The sequence below is a fragment of the Ammospiza nelsoni genome, chromosome Z (genome assembly GCF_027579445.1).
Source record: "Ammospiza nelsoni isolate bAmmNel1 chromosome Z, bAmmNel1.pri, whole genome shotgun sequence".
Taxonomy (NCBI): domain Eukaryota; kingdom Metazoa; phylum Chordata; class Aves; order Passeriformes; family Passerellidae; genus Ammospiza; species Ammospiza nelsoni.
The window spans coordinates 62155326-62174196 of record NC_080669.1 but is presented as its reverse complement, the minus strand read 5'-3'; positions in this window follow the sequence as shown (position 1 = coordinate 62174196).

Genomic DNA, 18871 nt, shown 5'->3' with positions numbered 1-18871 from the left:
TAGATTTTGTAGGCAGCCTTTTCCACTGTATGGTTTACCAAGTTTGGCTGACTCTTGAATTCCAGGAGATTAGACACAGCCAAATCAGAACAGAACAGAATTAGCTGCCTTGTGTGATCTATGCCAACAAAACAGACATCAGCTTGACAAATGCCAGTCTGATAATCATCATGGAAAGCTAAATGCAGAAAAGCAACAAGGTTAAGATTTTTTTAGGGCTGTTTAACAAGACTTCAGTTGCAGTCTCACTGTCAGTGAAAGTGCTGTGGATCTAGTGGAGAATGGGTTTATGAAAACACTGCAACAGTTTGAATCGCATTGTTTGCTTTGTTCCAGTTCTAAGTTAATATTATTCTCCTTACCATCAGCTGTGCCAGAGCCTTCTAGACCATTGTACTGTCAGATGAGAAAATATGAGAATTTTATTTTCTCAGACTATAATATCAAAAACTTAGATGAGAGAAAGTAGTCTTTTGGCACTCATGATCCCTCTTCCTTCATTATGATTTTTTAAAATAAGTTTTATCTCAGATGAGCTTTTGCACAGACTTCTCCGCTTAATGAAAATTATTCATTAAAATCTTACTCTTTTAAATTGAAGTTACAGGAGACTTTTACAGTTAAGAAATTAATTTCACACCTTTTTGGCAATCATTTGCTTCTACTGTCCTTCATTTTGGACCTTGGCCATAGGCACTCCAAAGACATGCATCTTACCTTTGACATTGGAAAGGTGTTCTCAAAACCAATTTTTTCAACCTTCCATTTCAAAGGGAAGAAAACAGGAGATAGTAGAATCCAGCTACAAGATAACTGAAATACAGTTCTGAAATTTAGGACTATCTTACAAATGTTGAAGGAAAATGCCAAAATCAAAAGTTGAAGGACTAGACATTAATCCTAAAAGGGTAGAAGTAAGATCTTGAAAATAATTCATAAGAAGATTTCCTAATTAGGAGGGATTATTAATATCTTATAAAATCCACTGTGTACTCTTAGATCATTTAGCATTCCAGCATAAACAAAAGAAAACAAACAATGATTGTCTTACACTTCTGAAATCCTTTTGTCAACAGGCAAGTGGTAGAAACAGAATGGAAAATCACGTTATCTAAAGGCTGCCAATTAAATCACTTACAACAGTAAAAAGTTTTTCACTCTGAGTGACCATTGATGTTTTCTGCTGTCCAAATGTTGCTGCATCTTCCCTGAGCCAAGGAATAGGAGTAATAATCAATTTTGTGTAACTATTAAATTTTACTTCAGAGGGGAAAGAAAGGGAAGAAGGAAAAACCCTGGGGCAAATCAAATCAGAATGTGGCACTCTGAGGTCTGAGGTCATAGAGTGTTGGGTTTTTTTATTACTAAGTTACCTAGGATTTGATTGGTTTGATCCTCCTTTGACATGTCATCGAATATCAGAACTTTAACAGAAGGAATTTGCTACTTGATTTTATTGCCACATATTCCCATTTAACAGAACCTTGAGGTTAAGTTCTGAGTAGGTCTATATGACCTAGTTAGCTGCAGAGTGGATGTTCTTTGTTCAGAGTGTACCACTAAGATTGCAACTGCTGTATCACAGTGTTCAGTAAAACACTGTGCTCCTGCAAGGAGCATATCCATTTCTCCTCATCTTTGGTGCAGTAAGGGATGTTTAGGATTTTACAGAGATTAATCCAACAGTACTAGACCTGGAGTGGATAGATCTTCCACGTGTTAAAGAAAATTAGTGTGTGGTTATAAAACATGTTTGTGGCCAGAGTCCATGCAAGTTGTCATAAAGAGTGATTTACAAGTCACGAGAAGAGCTGTAGCAAGATACTTAACACAATCTTGCCAAAGTCATGCAGATCTGACACAGCACAGTTTCTTTTGCATGACTTGTACCTGCAAGATCATGCTCTATGGCACAGGCTTTACAACTTAAGGGATTCTTATATCTCTAGTGTAAATTTACATATGTGATAGACAATAGATCAAAACTAATAAAATATATGATTAATTTTTGCTAGTAATGGAAAAGCTTATGAGAAAAATCAAAGACTGTTCAACTGAGTTGAAATTTTACCTACAAACTTAACCTTGCCAATACTGTAGATCAAGAAAGTGTAATACATGGTATTTAGTATAACTAGCAAAGCAGCAAAGGATATCATTGTAGCACAATAAATAGCTCAGGAGTATAAAGCCTGATATGAGTAGACCTCGAAAGCTTTTTTGCAGTGGAGTCCTTATCTATCTATCTATCTATCTATCTATCTATCTATCTATCTATCTATCTCCTTAAAAAAGCACCTTTCACCTTTTTTTTCCTTTTTTTTTTCTTTTTTTTGGTCCTGAAAACCTTGAAAGGTTATAATAACGGTTTAAAATAAGTAACTCTCAATTTTTCTTTTGTGGTCATCAATTCCACTTCTCTAAAGAACCTCATAAACACAATGGGCCCAATGCCAAAACACAAATTAAATGCTCATGTGATACTCAAGGGAAGACATACTTTAACTATGAAGTATTCTCACAAAGAGCCTCATAAACCCTACATGAAAGTGAATGATCTACAGTTTGTGGCATTAATGTTTGTTGCTTTGACAGCACTTTTTATCAAAATAACTACAATTTTCAAAGAAAGACTACTTAATTTTGACTATATTGCTTTTTTTGTTGGAAAGGAGCTTTAAATAATAAGTTTACTAAGTTTTGGGGGTAGTTTGCAGTCGATCTAGTTTGTTCTGCAGCAGTCAGTTAATCCCTTCAAAGTATCATCTATTCGTCAGTTCATTATTTTCTCTAAGCGTAGATGGAATATATTAAAGCTATGTGGAAGCATTTAAAAAGAAAAAAGCTTGGAAAAGAACAGTCCCCTGCATGTCAGCCCTTTAGAGAACTGAAAAAAAGAGATGCTTTGTTGTATTGTTTCCCCAAAAAGCTTCTACTGTCCTTTCCCCTTTTCCTCATCTACTGTATTTATCTTTTTTTTCTTATTTAAGAAACTGCATTTAAAAAGCAAGTCAGGTTACATTTGTCAGGTATAGCTGCGCTCATATTACTCTGATATTCTCTAGCTGGTCATTGGTTTTGTTACTTTTTGTTGATTTATAAGAGCTGGCTGTAATTTGGTAGCATGCATTTTAAAAGAAGTGGCAGTTTAACATCAAAAGACACAGAAGCAGTAAAGGTCTCAGACTTGCACAAAGTTTCCACATACACAATATACTATTGTTTGTACTGCATATGCATAACAATTGTTTGAAAGTATTCAGCCTTGCTTGCCAATAACTTCTCAGACATGTGTATGGGCCTAGAGCTTTTACGTTTCAAGTTTTTTATTTGGTCTGCTCAAGAAGATGGACGCAAAATTCATCATGGACTTCAGTGAGATCTGGATTTCACTCACAGTGAGTAAGAAACATAACAACACAAAACAGAATATCTGCAATATGCAACTCAGTGGCATTAGATCTCAGAATACTGTGCAAGATCTTCTAGCATAATTTTCTTTTATTTACAGCTAACAGAAAGAAAAATAAAACTATTTCAGAAGCTTGCGAATTTCACTACAAAATATACAAGAAAATTATTTGATTTGTTGCATTCTGCAGGAATCAAGACATATCTTGTTCAGTCTGCAGAAGAATACATGGAAAATAAAATTGGTCGTAAACAAGGGAAAAATTTGAGACCATGTTTAGACACTCAGCATCACAGTGTGTTTTAGAAAGAGAGGTAGAGAAGAATTTTGTCTTCGTTTTTACTGGGAGGCCTGAGGCATTTGAGTTCATTACTTCTCTAGAAGCATCTGCTTCACAGCTGTGAATAAGACTTTTCTGTAAGTCCTTGGAGCTTTGGTTGGTTGTGGATTGAAGATCACTACTAGCTCAGGTAGCTGTCCACAGTTGCAGCTCCATGATATTGCAGTTCTGAAAGCTATGGTTCTTTTTTTGTATGCTTTCCTCAGCCGCTCTTGAAGAGTCGCCAAGACTTGCCTAACAGCATCATACTTTCTGCAGGAGCCGCCCCATTAAGAAAAATTAAAAATGTGGAATAATGCCTTTTCCAAAATAGTAGTACCCAAAATAGTCTTCATTAGGAACTACACCAGGATTAAGACTGAAGTTAGACAGAAAGATTAAGACTGAAAGAATTTTACTACTGCTTACAGTGAAATCAGAATTTTGCCAAGTTTAATGTAACATAATCCAGGCCAGGATTTATGGACACCCTGCATGCTGATACCAGGCAGCACCAAGCTGTATTTAATCAGATATGGAGTGGAAACTTAGAGCATGCTGTCTGTGGCAAGTAGTTTCAATAAACAGTGCCTTTTAATATATTTATAGGCATCTTCCACCGTCATTTTAGACAAAGAAAAAGCACTGCACCCCCAACTTTATTAATATCATTAGCTAGTTTTGGTTTTATTACATAAACTGTCTCCTCTCCCTGGTGTTTTTTTCAATAATGTCCCAGCTTCACTGATCTGCACTAAAATCCTTTACCTCCTCTGTTCAGATCTCTTTCTTTACTGTTGAAAATACTTAGTTAACACCATCTGACTGCTAAGAAGTTAAAAGATCAACTGTTCTATCCAGAATATAGCACAGTTTTATAGTTATGAGTTCTCATAACCTGGATTTTCCAGCAGTCCGTATCTGGTATTTGCTTGTTCCACAACCTTTGACAAATCACTTAACTTTACAGATTCACAGCTTAGATATCTGAAACGCAGATCTAGTAATAACTACCTACTTTTCACAAGTGTTGAGGGGATTGATTAGTCTGTGTTTGTTAAGCACTTAAAATCCCTCAGATGTAAGACACTAAATTTAAAAAAAAAATTAAACTCAGAATTTTAAAGGCTAGAGCTATTGTTATTATAGTTCATCTGATTTTAAATGTTATAGTCACTGTAAATTAATTTCATTTGTCTCTGTGATTGCTGAAGCATCTCTCCCCTCAAATAATGTCCAGTCTTGAAAGCAAAGAAAATCTGAGGGATGGACAATCTGATATCCCTGGACAGCTGTAACCTGGTGATACTGTAAAACTAGTTGTTACACAACTGTATCAAATTTGCCAAGCCACAGCTTTTATCCCTTTTGATTCTTCTAGCCTTTGTCTGCTACGTCTAAGTGCTCTGTTGTACTGTATCTTCTCTTTTAGTTGATGCTTATGTTTCCCTCTGACTGAAGAATCTTTGATAAACTGGGAACTGAGTGACTCTGAGAACTGAGTTAGTAACCTGCTTTTCAGTGTTCCATTAATTTCTATAGTTCGTCACAGAACAGTTTCATAATTTTCAGCATTTTTCTGTTGTATATAATAAAACTGGATGCAAATATACTCAGCAAGCCGCAAGATGCTCTTGCTCCTCACAGATAAGTGTTTCTCTACATAAACTTCTGAGCATTTGTAGCTATAGCTATGAATAAATGTGAATCAAATAAAGAGGATTGTAAGCACTTGATTATTCACCCTAAAGTGAAAAGCACTGGCTTTTAATGAAGTATTTAACCTATTGGTATGCTAAAATGACCAATGTTTTCTCTATTCCCTTGCTTGTGCATTAAATAAAAGTACCAAGAATGAACGCCTTGCTGCATTTTAGTCCACACAAGCATCATATGTAGGAATATCAGACTCTGTATTCACAGGAATAGCACGCAAAAATCTATGTGTTCCCCTGTCAGAGGGATACATATAAAGTTTTTGGGAGTTTATAGTTATGAGTCAGTAGCCTTTCTATGTGCCATACATTAGTAGTTTCACATGCTTTAGAATTCCTGTGATCCGCAGGCAATAACAATGTCTTTCAAGAATTTCTTTCACAGGAACTCTTTCTTTGTGTCTCCGTATTTTTTTGCTTTGTTTATTTCTTGCACAGAATCATGCTGAGCTGGAAGGGACCTGTCAGGATCATGGAGTCCAACTCTTGGTCCTACACAGTACAGCCCAAGTCACACTGTGTACCAAAGCATTGTCCAAACACTTCTTGCCCTCGGTCAGGCTGGTGCTGTGACCGCTGCCTTGGGGAGTCTGTTCCAGCGCCCAAACACCCTCTGGGGCAAGAACCTTTACCTGATACCCAGCCTAAACCCGCCCTGACACAACTTCAGGCCATTCCCTTGGGTCCTGTCTCTGTGCGCCCCAGAGAAGAGATCAGGGTCTGCCCCTTCTCTCCCCAGCAGAGGTGTTGAAGACTGCAATGAGGTCTCCTTTCAGTCTCATTTTCTCTTTCAAGCAAAGGATAATATTTAAAAATGTTTTCTGCTTGCTTCTTCCCTCTGGGACCTCAGTCTTTATTCTCACCTCAACAAATGGGTAAACTGCATTTTATTAATGGGTTTTTTTCCTGCATTAGTTAGGGCACTGTAGCCTGATTATTTTTTTTCCAACCAAAAAATATGTGTATTTCCCACTTAATAAAATACAGTATATTCTTTACTTTGTTCTGTTTTTAAGGTAATGATAAAGACATCTGTAACAAGAAAACGAAAGATTCTTATTACAATTAGAAAGAAGCAATATCATAAGCATGTACAGCATATATAAATTACATGAGGTAGAAAACAGAGATGGAGGGACTTTCTGTGGTGTCAGCCTTAGTGATTTTGCCAGTGAAGCTTCAACTGCCAAGAGATGAACCTTCACTTTATCTTCAGAAGCTATGTCATAATGTTGCAGATCTAAAATTGAAGATTTTTATACATTTGCTCACAGTTTAATCTTATGCCATCCCTGCTAGCTGTATATGGTAGCAGCAGTCCCCACTGGGGAATGGTGAGCATTGGCTCCATGATTGCAGAAGGCTGATCAATTGCTTTATTGTACTGTACTGTACTGTACTGTACTATACTATATTATACTATACTATACTATACTACTAAGAAAAACCCATGTGGATCCAATTGGACAATGAATCCAAACACCATCACCAGTGTCCAATTAGGAAATCACCCTTTGGTAAACAAATCTCCATAACACATTCAACATGTGCACAACAACAGGTGCAGCAAATGAAGATACGAATTGTTGATCATACTTTTCTCTGATCTTTCTCATAGCTTCCCACAGATTTCCAGGAAAATCCTGGGAGAGAGCTGTCTCTCTCTGTTCAGAGGATATGTGATTACCACAGCTGTATCCATAAACTACTGCTCTTCCTTCATGGGATTTATAATCTTGCAATACAAGTGTTTGAAATTAACTTGAAGACATTTCAAATGAAAATGATCAAAACTAGTTTTGCTCCTGTTGCACTAGGTGGATGTTAGTGTCCAATACTCCCAGACCAGGTTCATTCAGAAACGTCCAGACAGTTTTCATGTTTTTAATAACAAGTTTATTTATTTTAAGATATCTGACATTACAAGGGATTCAGCAGAGGAATACAGCAGTATTGTGCAGAAAACGCAACACAAGGATAATAAAGCAATTGCAGTACACAGTTGAATAACAACAAAAATCTGATTCCCATTCCAGGTGTCCCCATGCTTTCCGTCTCTGGGGTGGTTGGTTGAAGCCAGCTCATACCTGCTCTCTGAAGTTTATTTTCTTGGTTCCTCAATTTTCTTATCCCTGTGTTGGGCTGAGTCATTTGTACACTTCTCCCATGAAAGTTCTGTTTTAGGATGACAACCACACCTTTTTGATTAGCTTATGGAAGGACATTTACACAACTCGTTGATCCACTCAACTTTCAGAGCCGTTGGTTAAACCAAAAGCCAGCCTCATGCCAAGTTTGTGTTGGGGTAAGTTCTGCTTTCTTTGCAACAGCTGTGGTAAAGAAAGTGCTCTTCCCCGAGCCTCAGGAACACATCTTTGCCCATCTCCTCTGGGTCTTTCTCCATTGTGGGGGTTCATTGATCAGTTACAGTTGATGTGACCTGACCCTTAGTGATTTTGCAGATATTTCTACAGACAGAGGAAAACAATTATGTTAAGATAGATGCACTTTAGCTAATGCACCAGTGAGGTCATCAGGAAGGAAAGCAGCAGGCATGGCACTGGCTGTTACACACATATCACACCATTCTGAAGAAGCAGACAGCATAATAAAAATTCAGATGAGATCTATACATTAGACTAAGTACTTCTAGCAGTGAAGTTAGAGTGCATTTGCCATCCAGGATGTTTTTTATGCTTATCCTTTCCTGGCACCTTTTTTTCTAAGTGTCTCTGACAACACTGTCATGACAGAACACTGGACACATCAAACCTTTTGTCCAAGCTGGTGCAGCTGTTCTTACATTCTTAATGTAATAGGAACATCGCCAGGGTCACTAACTAGCATCAGTCAAACTTAAGAAGTGTTTTAATCCAAGAATCTTTTGAAATAAATACATTCCTTAAACAGATTATGGCCATTTTCTTAGATTACCTTAGACAGAAGAGAAGAACAAACCAAGACTGATAGGCTTAAAAACACAGCTAAGGTTTATTTTAATTCCTTTCAAGCAAAGATCTCAAAGTAAATACTGATCTAAGACCACAGAATTCCTCTGGGAAGTACGTTTGACTCTGAATTATTCTCATAGTTTTACAAATGCATAAATAGGCTAAATGAATTATTCCACTAAACTCAGTCAGAATACTGTTATTACATTTGACTTGGAGACCTGAATAGATCATATACACATGGTGCCTGAGTGAACCAGTGGTACATAAACACAGCTTGGAGCAGTTGCTATCACAGCAAGGTTATAAACTTATTACCACAAGGTATGACAATATATGTATTTATGTCATCTGCATATAAGTAAATAAATGCTAAAAATCTGTATTCTTGGACATGGACTTTCTGTAATTTCTGTTGGATATGCGACCTTTTGTCCCCAGGGAAAATATATATAGAAAGCAAAGTAGGCATTACTGACTTTCTGGGACAGGTCCCTCATCAGAAAATATATTACAGGAATTGGTAAACACCATAATTACTTTTCCTAATTTTTGTAAGATAGTATTATTTTTAATGGTAGCCTTAAAGTTTTGTGTGTTTTTTGTTAATTTTAGCTATTTTTGTAAACCTCTGTGCTCTTGGGGATTCTCCTACCAGAAATACAATATTCTACATTGTGAGTGACAGTTCTAGATTAACAGGTCAGCAGTATTGTAAAAAGGTTGTTGACAACTCCTCTGACAGATTGCTCTGAGTTTTAAGACCTTCCATGTACATCTGGCAGAAGGACTGGGTGCTACAAAAGATAAAACTTTCTAATAAATCTTCAGGAGACTAAAAATCTAGTGGAACAGTTGAGTTAGTGGAATGAAGTGGAATAAGCCCAATTTTTATGGCATGTTGCCACAGTGTTCCCAAATGGCTTTAAAATGAAACAAGGAGACAATGTGTGTTTATTGTGGAGTTATATGAGCAGCCAGAGGAAAAGAATTAAAGGCAAAGATGTTTTGAGTTGTAAGGAAAATCAAATCAAAAGGGCCATATCCATATCACATCACCACTGGCTACTAAGGCTTTATTATGTATGACAAATAGGTTTGAGAACAAGCAAAATTTTGTTTTGTTTTGTTTCCCTGTAAGTCTGTTGCCTCATTGCCTTCTGTGGCAGCTAGGTAATGGAGATTACTTCATGCCCAAATGGGAATGAATAGGCTACTGTGTACAAGTCTGTTGGGAAGAAAAATATTTTGGCTATCTTCATCTCAGAGCACAGTATTTTTGCAGAGATTTGAAAGCAGAGTCACTAGGTTGCAGGGAACAGGATGATGGAGTAAATATGATAGCAATACATAGTTTGGATAGCATTAAAAATAGTATTAATCTGAGTCCTTTTTCAGTCATTTAGAAATCTCACATTTTACTCTTTCTTTTCCACCTGTGTCCAATCCACGGCAGCCTCTGCTGCTTTGGGGTTACAAAAAACCCCACTACTTTTCCTGGGGATAGCTGTTGGTGCTGAGACTAAGATCATTTAGTGTTCTTCAGCTGGCAGCATCTCACATTGTGAAGTTCCCACCTCACAAATGACATGACAATGCTCTGCCATGGAACAGTGAAAAACAACTTCTGTTTCAGGACAGATTAGACAGATATGACACTCTAAGTGTAAAGCACTAATAGGTTCCTTTGTCCCTGCAGCAGTGTCACACTAGGTCGGGAACTAAGCCTGGACAGAGAAAAATGGAAAAGCTTGAGAATAGAGGCTAGGCTAAAAGAGTGATGAAAACCAATTTAGCTGTAATCTGGCAGCTGTAAATTTAACTGTGATCGCAGAATATCTATAATTAGGAACAGGATAGAGAAGCAGACAGTATAGAAATAGCAAAAGAGCTAGCAAGATTTTGGTGGAATTTTCTGACCATGATAGATCATTCTAAAACTGAAAGAAAATGATACAAATAAAGACAGGCCAATTATTTTTAAAGTGTGTGATCAGGTACCAAAACTAGGTCAAGACAAAAATAACTTAGGGAGTTTTATCTCATTGAAAAAAAAAAAATTAATTTACTACAACTAGTTGGGCTAGCAAAGGTACTTTCCAAACCAGAAGATGGTAGCATTAAGTCAATATGGTGCAATTTTGGCTTTCAGATGAAACTGCTTTGTGATCAAAAAGTGCTCTCGTTGTGTGTGTGAAAGGAAAAAAACTGGCATGAACTCTGCAGAAATGCTCAGCAACAGGTCATTAACAATTCTAAGAATATAAAGTAAACAAGAACAAAGGAAAGAAGCCTTGGGATTTATCTAAGATTTCCCCCATTAAGAGATATGGCAGTATTCACTTTGCTTATACCATCTGCACAAGTAAGGAACTCAGTCCAGTGCTCCAGGCACTGCTATATTAAAAATTGATAGGAATTCACTGTATAGTAGATTTTTCCTTCTAAGGAACTGCTAAATAGTTAATGAGGTGTTAGGCAGCTGAGTCCATCTTGGATGGGTAATTCTTTCAGTAACAACAGTTTGTTTGCCCCTTGAGGGTTTATTTTTTTACTATCTCATACAACAAAATATAATTTGACTTAGGCTTATTATTTTGTAACCTAAAAAAATATATATGAATTGATTACTGTCTTCTAAATGATCTGAACACCTTTGGAAATCTTTCCCTGCTCATAAATAAACAATGAACCAGTAGATAGTCAGCATCTGTCTGATGAATTACAGTGTTTGAAGCATCACAGTCAATATGATCTAGTCAATAATAGACAGCAGCAAAAAAGGATACCAGCCTACCAGGCAGAAAAATGGGTCTTTCTTTTACTTTTACTCATTTCTTCCTAGCCACAGTGAATAGATATACCACTGAACATTCTAAACCTATGCTACTACTATGTCAAGAGTGTCAGTACACTGAGCCAGTTTTTTGCCAGCTGTGTGTTTATCAGCTGTCAGCTTACTGTTTCTTTTTTAAAAGAATTAGAAGAGGAGAGAAAAAAAAAGTAGTACTTTCTTTCCTGAGGATTTTGTGTTTAAAGATGGAGGCAACTGGAACTGAGATCACTTCATCTGTCTGCAGAGGAAACAAAGGTAGGAAACATTTCATTCACAGAAAACTATAGTATTCTTCTGTCAGGCAGTGAAAGAAGAAAGTGATTCTGTGAATCCTCAGGAACATCCACGTTTGGGAAAGTGTATATTGTTTCTTTTCTGAAACAGGCCTCAGGTGAGTTTTGACTTGTAGCTTGCACTAGTAGAGAGAGGGAAATGCTCATGGGCAATAGTCACCAGCTCAAATCAAACCCAAGTCTTCAGCCATGGAACATCAGCTGTTCTGTTGCAGACAGAGGTCTTGCTGCAGGTGGACAAAACAAAAGCAAGTGCATGGGAGAGCACTGACAAACTACACAGGCTTTCCAAGTACCTGTTACAGGCATGTTCAGCTTTTCACAACATCTCCATCTACATAGAGTAGCTGCTGCTGCTCAGCTCGGTGGATAAACATGGGTCATCTTGTGGTAGATCTAATATTTTTCAAAATCCAGTAGGCATTTTGTAGGTACTCTAAGAGAAAATGAAGTAAGGAGTAATAAGATTTTGTAGTGGTATGGAGAGGTGTTAGGATAAAAAAACGTAGCAGGTTTTATGTAAGTTATTTAAACATTTGCTAGAATGGGTAGGCACAATCAGTTCAGTGCTGAAAACAATAACATAGCTGACTATGCAACACAAGGTATGAGAGACTACCTTGTAGCAGATAAACTAAGTGTTTTTATAGTTGGGCTATTTTCACTCCACATTACCTTAAACAATCATAAAACATTATCTACTCCATTGCAGAAAAACTGCTTGGTGTTTCTGCTACAGCAGGACAGTCCTGAGCACACTGCAAAAGCCAGGCAGATTTTGCAATATGCCATAGAGAGACATAAAGAGAAGGACTGTCAGAACATAAACATTTTATAAAGTAATGGATCAGTGTCAAAATATGAAAATCTGAGCATTGACAGACACCTCTCAAGTTAGTGAGGTAAGAAACCGTTGGTCTTGCGTTTTTACGTTTTACAAGTTCTACTGTTTTCCCAACACAATATGTCTGAATATTAAGGAAAATAATTTATCTGAATACAATATACTATACCTCAAATATTGCCCTCTGATCAGTTTTTCCTGAAGCATTACTTCCACAAAATAAGAAGGGTTGCTGACTATTTAAACATGGGTGCACAAAAATAGAAGAATGCATATTTCAAGCCTAACAGACCTTCTCTCCCAGGGCTACTGGTGTGAATGGAGAAAGTTTGTGGGTTTTGCTAACAGTCCACAGGAGTCTGGGTTGTCTGTGTCACTGCAATAGCTACTGATCATGCTGACAACACCCTTTTACCAAAAGGTGCTGCGTTTTAATCTCTTTCTCAGTCCCATCCATATATATGGATAGAAAGGCAATGTTTGCCATTTTCTGTACTGCAGACACTCTCTTCTGCTCTGCAGCTCTTCTCCTACTGTGCCCTTTGTCATATTTAACACAGAAAAAGTAAATTTGGCTTCTCATTCACACCTTTTTTCCCCTCATGAAGTCATAATTCTACAGAGAGCAACCTGATTACCTAGGAAACAGAGCACAACCCAGTAGATTGCAAGCAGCTGCTACAGTAAGACAGAGCGCCTACAGCAGACGGACCCTTGCATTATCCTTTTAGGTTCTACTCTGAGTTATGATGTAAAGAACATAGGATGAAATTAACCCTATTGGATCAGACCAAAGCATCTAGAAGAGTGTCTAGTCTATGCCAGGGAAAAAAAAAACAGGCAATAGGAGAAATTACTTATAAGCAGAGTGTAAATTTGTAAGGCACTTTTCCCTTGTCAGCGCACCATGGAAAGAGACAGAAGCTGAAGCTTTCTTCTCAAACTAATGCAGAGGAATTGGTGCCAGAGGGAGATGAGGTTTGTGTAGTTTTTCAGAGTTCAAAGTTCCCAAAACCAAAAATTTAAGCAGTGCTGATGAAAAAACAGTGAGGAATCTTCTGTGTTTACAGTTTCATGAAGTTCAGAGAGGAATATCAATAGCCTGTCAATAGTAGCTAAACCAGTCTGCAAGTTACAGCAGTGATGGCAACAGTTCTTAAAGAAACTACTTCAAGGATTTTTTTGTTTGAATAAATGTACATGTTTCTACAAAGTCTTCACCAACATTGCAATGGGGGCTCACCCTGGAGTACATGCCATCAGCAGTTGTGAGGCGAACTTTCATGAAAACCACCAGCAGTGACATGTGGCTAAAAACCAGATATTCTGAACAATTTGTCTGAGAAGGATGAATGCTTGTAGAGGGTGTTCTTTACAATGTGCTCAGTTTATTGGGCTGAAGTGAATAAGCTAATAATTATTAAGCAGTTGTTAGAGAGTCTGTCTGAGAAAATGTAGGCTGTAGCAAACCTCACCTGTCCAAGATGATGTGAATAAACTGGAGGGCAACACAGAGAAGCTATTATGAAGAATCCTGTTGTTACAGTGGCATGCTGGAATGAGCCACTGTCAGCAGGACAGACAGCGAAAAGGGTTAAGAAGACAAAAGAGGGATTCTGATACTTTTAGGAAAGCAATGGCTTTGGAAAGCAAGTATGCAAATAGGAGTGATGGAACTGTAACTACAGTGAATCCCATGGAGTATGTCCTGTAGTTCAAGCACAGCAAACACACGGCTCAGATAAAACCCATCCAAGGGTACCAAAGGAAATCAGCCTTTGGAAATAATAGAAACAGCAATGAGGAAGCTGAATATAATGGATATGGGGACACAGAGCAAAAGAGGGAGCAATTGTTTTGCACTCAGTATATTCTATTTGCAGAATTCATTGTCAGAGTGGGGTCACAGAAAGGTACCCAGAGACAATGTAGGGCTGGCTCATGCTGTGACTTGATGATAAGTCTGTGGTTATCCAAGTGGTAGGCAGTCTGCTCTGAAGTTTTGTTAAAAAGAGACTTAAGAGGGAAGGAAAGTACGTCAGAAAAATTGTCCCATGCCTCAGCCACCTGTACTACTAGTAATGTCTACATCACAAAATTTGCCTTCTCTGTGGGATCAAGACTGGTCATTATCCAAAGCCAATGACTGCGTCTGAAAGATCAACATTGTCTGCTCAAAACTGTTTCTCTTTAGTATATTTCTCTACTAGGTTTCTGATCTATGATCATCTTGATTAGTTTTCTCACAGCTAGTGTATTTCTGTGACAGAATCTGCTGACCAGTGAATCAGGTCTGTGCTCAGAGGCAAATGCATTCTGAGAGCAGCCTGTGGTGTTTCTACATTGGTGTGGGTAGCAACAGCCAGGAAGAGCAAGAGTTAGGAGGGATTGCAAGGTCATGTCTGGTTTCAGGGCTGCTATGTGAGCAGAGTCACAGAGACTGAGTGGCACAGCATGTGCACCATGAGCACATGCTTCTTTAGAGAGACAAGAATAGGGAGGATTGCATTCTGTATAAAAAAGCTTCTTGATGGGACAGCACTGGGGTGAAATCTTTTGGTGATCTTTGGATCCAGACTGATGAACCCTGGAGAAATAAATGTGAAAACAGCTCAGAAAAAACTTATCATATGCCTTCAGCAACCCATAGTGACTGGGAAAAATATAAGATTTTTTTCTAAAGTATTTAGGGAAAAGGCCAAATGTCAGATGGAACTAAATCTAGGCCTAGATTTAGAGATTAATGTAACATTTATAAGTATGTGTGTAGGAGAAAACATGGGCTTGTTTTGAATGAGAAAGACAACCTAAATAGTAACAAAAAGTAGCTTTGTATCTAAATCGCAGCTAGGAAGAAGTGGAGGTGAGTCCCATGAATCAATAATTTAATCAGTAATTTAAATGCTAAGAAAGGGATTTGCAAATGATAGTAAATAAGGGGAAGAGATTATTAGGCGGGAAAGTGAAACCTCATTCTTAACAGACCTCACAAAATGTGAAGATTGGTGAACAATTCAAGAAGTGTAAATTCTGTACATGGATATGGAAGACTAATTCATGCACAAAGGTAGGCTGGGACTGAGTGGCAACCCTGGTGTCAATGCCTGGATGCAGCAGTGAATATCAAGCAGAAAACAAGCCAGCATTGCAGATACACCAAAATAAGGGGAAGTGCACACTGGCCCTGGGCAGCAGGTCACAGAGAGGGACTATACACACTTTCCTGACCTTTGTGACACTGGACTTAAAATAATGTAGCAAGGTTTGGGTTCCAAATCAAGTGGGGTAGGGGAAAGGGTATCAACCAGGAGCTATCAACATAGGTAGGATCCTAGAGCACATAACCTTCAAAGAGAAAGATTGGCTTGCTCAGCATAATGCAGATGTTATCTAATAGCAGTCCACAGCTGCTGGAAAGGAATTTATGATTTCTTGAGCCAAACTCCTCCTTTTAGAAGAAAATTACCTCAGAAGGAACAATGAACACTTACTGCAGCTGGGACATTCAGATTAAATGTTTGGGCTGTCTTCCTAGAAAAGATGGCAAGTACAGCACAGGAGTAGTGGGAGATTGTGCAACTTGACTATCTACAGCAGGTGATAAATTGGCTTCAGGGGAGAGGTTGAACTAAATGTCTTCCAGAGGAAAATTCCAACCAACACTCTCTGAATCAATGACTAACTCTTGGTTAAGTATATAATTTTCTTCACACATTGTATATTGTTTGATTTCCACTGCAGCAAAAGGATGAGTTTAGACGAAGCTCAAATGCTACTCCCAGAGTGTTCATTTAAATCTCCTGTACCTTGAAGAAAAGACTAGAAAGCGAATTATGCTTCTGTACCTTGACAGAAAACCTATAGCTTGGGGTAAAACCTATTTTCATCTTGTTTTGTCCTGTATTCCCTTTGCCTGGAAAAAGTACATGCTTTGCTTTGCAGTGTCACTTCTTATGAGAGGATAGTCTTGAGTTAGTAGCAGCAGCAAAGGTCAGGAGATCAGGAAGAAAACCTAATTGCATAAACAACCCAAATATTGTCCATTCTGCACCAGGGCTTTTATCAGCTCTTGTTTTATCAGAAATCAATCTGTCCCTTTACAGTTTACTTGTTCAAAGGATCAAAAATTAGTGCTTGCAGTAGTAAATATGGAAACTATAGCTATAATTCATCAGTCCTTTTATCTCTGATAAGCTTGTATCATTCACAATAGAAACTTCATGTATCTCTCATTTTACCAGTGAATGAGACATTTATTTCTAGAAACTGTTTATACAGATATACCTACAAAACTGAGTCTGCAGACATACCTGGAATAATTTCCCAGATCATTTTTATACAGAAAATACTTTATTGCTTGCATAGCTTCATCCAGCTTCAGAACCAAACTTTAATTGGCTGGAAGCACTTTTTTTTTTTTCAGGTATTATAATGTAACAATATTTGGGTCTCCGTTCTCTTTGTCTGAAAATTTTTATTGTCTTTTGTCTTCCATGTATGATTTCCTTGAACTTCAACAGGCTTAGCTAAGACATACTTTTCCAATTTTTAAGTCTCCAGGTTTTATTCATAGTCATTTAAGCTTAGAGTTTAGAAGAGTATGTATGAATAACACATACACACAAAACAAAAAAACAAAAACCAATACCAAACCCGAAAACATCCCTGACAGTTAAACAATCCTCCACATTTCAGAAGAATGTTGTTTACCCAGCATCCTAGGACATGTCTAGTGCTCCAGAAGTGTGGTGATGAGATCAGACTCATGCTCTAGGAGAAAAGGAAAAGGGAAAAGGGGAAAGGGAAAAGGGAAAGGGAAAGGAGGGAAGGGGAGAGGGGAAAGGGGGAAAGGGGGAAGGGGGAAGGGGGAAGGGGGAAAGTGGGAAGGGAAGGGAAGGTTCCGGGAATGTTCTGGGAAGGGAAGGGAAGGGAAGGGAAGGGAAGGGAAGGGAAGGGAAGGGAAGGGAAGGGAAGGGAAGGGAAGGGAAGGGAAGGGAAGGGAAGGGAAGGGAAGGGAAGGGAAGGGAAGGGAAGGGAAGGGAAGGGAAGGGAAGGGAAGGGAAGGGAAGGGAAGGGAAAAGGAAAGGGAAAAGGAAAGGGAAAAGGAAAAGGAAAAGGAAAAGGAAAAGGAAAAGGAAAAGGAAGAGGAAAAGGAAAAGGAAAAGGAACCTGGAACAGAGGAGGACAGAGAAAGGAACAAAAAGACGTCTCTGGGGCTTTGCTTGATGCAGTATTGAGAGGTAAGGCCTGGCTCTAGAAATGTTGTTTCCCCAGCTGACAGCACTGACCGTGGATTGCCAAGATTTTCATTTCCTGGCCACAGGCTCGCATGGACCCACAGGCAAACATCAGCTACTTGCTATAGCAAGCACCTTTTCAGCTATCTGCTCTGTGCCTCTCTCTGGCCCCAGTTTGGTACAAGTCCTGATGCTTCCAGGCCAGAGGGATGCACCAGTAGCAAAGGAGTGCTGTCTCCAAGTGGTCCTGTTGCTAAGTGTGGAGAGGAGACAGAAAGAGAGGGAGAGGGGATCTGTCTCTGAAAACCTGATATGCCTGTTACTGTCCAAATTTCCCACACTTGTAGCATGGCCCTGATGAAGCAGCACAACCACATCTGCTTCATGTTACTATTCTTTTCTCACCTATCTCTGGCTGTCAATTTCTTTTTACTTCTTTCTGTCTTATTTGATGTCTGATGTTGGCTTTTTTTTTTCTTTCTATTTTTCTTTCTGTCTCAATATATTTTTTTTTTCTATTTGGAGGTTATTAAGATTTAGTCTTTTCTCTCAGAGTATAGCCCTCCTTGCCCTGTCATGAAATGAAATCATATTGAACAGAAAGACTTTACTTGGAGCTCAGACAGGAATTAAAGACAGCAGTTTTAACAAGAACATACATAAACATCCCCAGACTTCTAGTACTGCCAACGTGAGCTTCCTTATTCATGTTAAGATATTGACAATCTATTTTCAAGGTAGGATACATATTGCTTTGCAACTTTAATGTATGAAATGTTTTGCAGCACTGTGAATGCCTCTCAAAGACAGAATCAAATCTAGTCCTCTCACAGCCCTTACTATCTAACCACATACTTCTTCTTGCAGTGAATGTATCTCAATAAATTTCTTAAAATGTATTAAACATCTATTATTTATGTACAGTTACAAGGGACAGAAAAGAAGTCCTAATTTTGCAGTGCGTTGCTGCTGATTTAATCAGTGTACATTTGCAAACCGGTAAAGCACACACAGTATTTCCCTTCTGCCTCCTGCATTTTTTTTCATGTCTGTTGACCACATGGATAATGCTGGAGCTGCTAATTCTCTGCTTGCAGTGATTAATGCTCTTGCCAGAGCACTCATTACTAGAAAGACACTGAGGATCAAACCCATACTGAGAGTAATCCAGCGTAGCACCAGCTGAAGAGACAAGAGTTGTGTCTCCCTATGCCAGGGCTGTATTTATTGCTAAAACCATCTCCAACACAAAGATGCCTTGCCA